The sequence below is a fragment of the Penaeus japonicus genome, unplaced genomic scaffold (assembly GCF_977035675.1).
Source record: "Penaeus japonicus unplaced genomic scaffold, GWHDUDI00000001_assembly GWHDUDI00000001, whole genome shotgun sequence".
Classification (NCBI taxonomy): Eukaryota; Metazoa; Arthropoda; class Malacostraca; order Decapoda; family Penaeidae; genus Penaeus; species Penaeus japonicus.
In genome coordinates this window covers 55,746,089-55,751,088 of record NW_028234403.1, presented here as the reverse complement: position 1 = coordinate 55,751,088, position 5,000 = coordinate 55,746,089, and positions in this window count along the sequence as shown.

The following is a 5,000-nucleotide window of genomic DNA, read 5'->3' as shown; positions in this document are numbered from 1 at the left end:
AATAAGTCTGTACTTTAAACACTTTAATTTCTTTATTTTACTTTGAGTCATGCCCCCTCCCCCACCTCCCCTATCCCCCCTCCCCACCCCCCCCCCCCCACCCCCCCCCCCCCTATATTATCCCTATTATCTATAACTTTAGATATGATCATACTGACTTATTATCAATGTATTTACAATTATCATTATTATTACTGTACAGGTAATGTTAAGTATAATCACCATTATTGTTACAGTAACGATAACTATAATAACATCATAATAATAGCAATGATAATAATGATAATAGCAAAACAATAATGGAAAAGTATGAATAACGGTAAAAATAAGGACAAGGAATATCATTTCATAAATGGAATACAAATGCTGGTGACATTTGCAACTAAAATACCAGTAAATGATTATAATGATCATAACAATTTTCACAATTTAAATCCTATTCTAAAAAAAAGGAAGAAAAGAATATAAAAAGGACGGAATTGTCGATGGCGTATTAATATGCATTAATATATATCATACCACCATGTAAATAATTCAAATAAACAAGTTACATTTAAGATTTTGTCGTTATTCAATGAAAGTTATGTCTAGAAGTTGCAATTTTGACAATTATTCAATATATATTACATCCTCGTTTTTATAGAATGACTAATTTGTACTGAATTCAGTTCGTCGGATTCTTGTGCTAATTATCATAACGACCACTTGTTAGTTAAGTGCTGTCCAACAATGATTATTACTAACTGGCATCTGTGACGTCGGTTTATGATAAGCTTTTTAACTCTTATTATCTCGGTTTATGATAACCTTTTTATCTCTTATTAACTTGGTTTATGATAACCTTTTTAACTTTTATTATCTCGGTTTATGATAACCTTTTTAACTCTTATTAACTTGGTTTATGATAACCTTTTTTATCTCTTATTAACTTGGTTTATGATAACCTTTTTAACTCTTATTAACTCGGTTTATGATTACCTTTTTAACTCTTATTATCTCGGTTTATGATAACCTTATTAACTCTTATTAACTCGGTTTATGATAACCTTTTTATCTCTTATTAACTTGGTTTATGATAACCTTTTTATCTCTTATTATCTCGGTTTATGATAACCTTATTAACTCTTATTAACTCGGTTTATGATAACCTTTTTAACTCTTATTAACTTGGTTTATGATAACCTTTTTAACTCTTATTAACTTGGTTTATGATAACCTTTATAACTCTTATTATCTCGGTTTATGATAACCTTTTTGACTCTTATTAACTTGGTTTATGATAACCTTTATAACTCTTATTAACTCGGTTTATGATAACCTTTATAACTCTTATTAACTCGGTTTATGATAACCTTTTTGACTCTTATTAACTCGGTTTATGATAACCTTTTTGACTCTTATTAACTTGGTTTATCTCTTATTATCTCGGTTTATGATAACCTTATTAACTCTAATCAACTCAATGTTTTTGAAGTGCAGAGAACATCTATGCGTGGCCATGCGGTGTTGTTGACTTTTCATGTGTTTCCCAACAGTACAGTATACATACAAAATGATTTGTTCTGAACCCATTTCCTGTGAAACGGTTATGAAAAATCGTGACGCATTAACTGTTGAATTCATTGTTTCCATGGAAAAACATAACTTTACCGGTTTCTATTTACCGGGCAGTTCAAAGTTTGCGCTAATAGACCGAGCGTAAACACGAGCGAAGGATTTCCTGGCGGTAAAATTACTTATTTTTTTAATGCTTAGCAAGGTATGGGAGGGAGATCTTCCGCCATTTTTTTAAACTTTTTTTTTTTTTTTTTTTTTTTTTTTTTTAATCCGACCCATAGCACGCACAGGCGTATCTTTCCTGCATTGCAAGGAAGAAGGAAAGATGTTTGAGCGCTATAAAAATTGATATTTTAGTAGGTGGAGGAAAAGAAACATCATAATGATTATGTGAATGAAATGGGTTGGAAATCTTGTGTTAATGAATATACCTGGACAACCCCCTCCCCCTCCCCCCTCCCCCTCCCCCTCCCCTCCCCCTCCCCCTCCCCCTCCCCCTCCCCTCCCCCTCCTCACTCGGTTTCCATCTCTATCTAGGATCCGCTTGTTTCTTTTCCTCTCTCAATCTGCAGAGCGTGGAGAGAGGGTCCAGAACAATAGGGGATGAAATTAATAGTCAAGCTGAATTTATAGCCTGGATTTGACCGATGAATCCCGATATGGATCTAGGGCACAAAAGCAGACAAAAAGAAAACAAAAAGGAGGGAAGAATACGAAAATGAAGAAAAAAGAGACTGGCAGCCATTAAGTGGGTCGATATGCAGATGAATTGTTTTGCAGATGATGCGGGAAAATAGCGCACGACACCACAAAAAACGCGAAAAAACAAAAAAAAAAAAAAAAATCGCGCGAAGTCGTGGCTGGGGTTCGTAACGTTCTTGCAGGTGGGGGGGGTGGTGGGGGTTGAGTTTTGAATATCAGTCAATGAGTTAAACTGAATATGGTTGTTTGAAGAGATTATCAGACGAGCATGCATGCCCAATGGGAGGGAAAAATCGCTGACGAATGTTGCGCGGAGTTCGATCATTTAAATAATCATTAAATAATCAGTATACTGTCAGTTAATTTCACATTAGCCGAGTCGCCATTATATAAGTCCTGTATGAACTATTGATAATTGAAATAGCTTAAAAGCTTTCAAAAAGAGTTTATTTAATGCTTCTTTGTTTAATGTAAACACTACTTTTCGATATTGAAATGGCATTTTGTTAAAATTTCGAAAAGTGTACAAATAAATTATATTTGAATAAGGATGTTAGTTAAAGATTCTTTGCCAATGTATTCTAAAGAAGGTCCGGATATCCGTATTGGAATAGACTGGAAACTTCTATTTGGACAATCAGTGCAACGCAATCTGTTACGCGTAGAAGTATATAATTAAAGAATAAAAAGTGTTTGAATTTTAATCCGATCAAAAGTTGTAGAAGCCCTTTTAATAGCAAAAGATGAGAAGCAAAACGGAATCACAATGGGTGACAGTGCCCAAAGTAATTAATCATCTCTCTCTCTCTCTCTCTCTCCTCCTCTCATATAAGATAATATTCATATATTAATTACATATATATAATATATATATATGTATATTAACAATAATTACAATAAATACATATACATATACATACATACATATTAATATAATTCTGCATATACATGCATACACACACACACAGGAAGCGGCGCTCACGCGCGCGGCAACCGCGCACACAACACCACAAACACATACATACAAGGGGGGGTGGGGGGGGGGTGGGTGGGGATATATAAGGGTGGGGGAGGAGGGAGGGTGAGGGGGGGGGGGGCATAACACACACATATATATATGTATATGTACTATATATATAATTATCACATTAAGATATAGTATATAGATTATATATATATATATTGTGTATTATATATATAGAGTATATATATATATAATATATATATATATTAAAAATATATTTATAATATATATATACTGTATATATAAAATTATATTATATATATATATATATATATATATAGTATATATATATACATACATTAATACATATATAATATATATATATATATATATCATACAATTATATATATATATATATTAATACACATATATATACAATATCACATACAACTGTAGCAAGAATAAGAACGAATGAAGAGAACGAAGAAGAAGCAATAGAATAGAGACCAACTTTCAAGAGATTAATGGAATAAAAGATATAGAGGGAGAGAAAGCAGAGAAGAACGAGAACGCACAGAAACTTTTCTCTGGCATGTCAATTATGTATTGGGGAAGGGAAAATTGGGACAGGGGCGAAAGAGCTGGTGCTCGTCTGCTCTCTCGAAGATTCGTCCTATGGTGGCACGAGAGAGAGAAGAGAGAGACACTAGAGAGAGAGAGAGAGAGAGAGAGAGAGAGAGAGAGAGAGAGAGAGAGAGAGAGAGAGAGAGAGATAGAGAGACCAACAACCAGATAAATAAATGAATAGAAAGATAGATAGATACATAGATACTTCGACGAACAGGTAGATAGATAGAGAGAGAGAGAGAGTACTTCAATCACCCTCTTTCCCCAATCTCCTCACAATCCCCTATCCCCAATTACCATCACATCCCATCCCCCACCTCCTCCCCCCATCCCACCCACCACCCATCACCCCCCCCCCCCCCCACCCCCCTCCCCCCACCCTCTATCCATCACCCCCGCATATAAAGACAGAGGCAGAGGCACGTGTTGACAAAGGGCGAACCTCACCCGGGTACATATTCTCAACACGTCTGGGACATGTTCGAACTGTCTCTGTCTATTATGGTGTTGATCAAGACCAGTTTGTTAGTGCACATGGTAATACAGCTGTGCTCGTACCACAACTTATTATGCCCTGCCATGCGTGCAGTACAATAGGCGGAAATTTATGCCTACGTGTTAAATTACTGCAGTGTATTAGGCTGCACTCTATGCATCACAGGGGACAGGAAGGCGGGAGAGAGAGAGAGGGAGAGAGTGAGAATGAGAGGGAGAGGGAGAGGGAGAGGGAGAGGGAGAGGGAGAGGGAGAGGGAGAGGGAGAGGGAGAGAGAGAGAGAGAGAGAGAGAAGGGGGGAGAGAGAGAGAGAGAGAGAGAGAGGAGGGGGAGATGAGATGAACAGAGATAAGGTGGTAGAGAGAGAGAGAGAGAGAGAGTGAGAATGAGAGAGAGAGAGGGGGGGAGGGAGAGGGAGAGGGAGAGAGAGAGAGAGAGAATGAGAGAGAGAGAGGGGGGGGGAGGGAGAGGGAGAGGGAGAGGGAGAGGGAGAGGGAGAGGGAGAGGGAGAGAGAGAGGGAGAGGGAGCGGGAGAGGGAGAGAGAAAGAGAGATAAAGAGAAAGAGAATGAGAGAGAGAGAAAGAAAGAAAAAGAGAGAGAGAGAAAGAGAATGGGAGAGAGAGAGAGAGAGAGAGAGAGAGAGAGAGAGAGAGA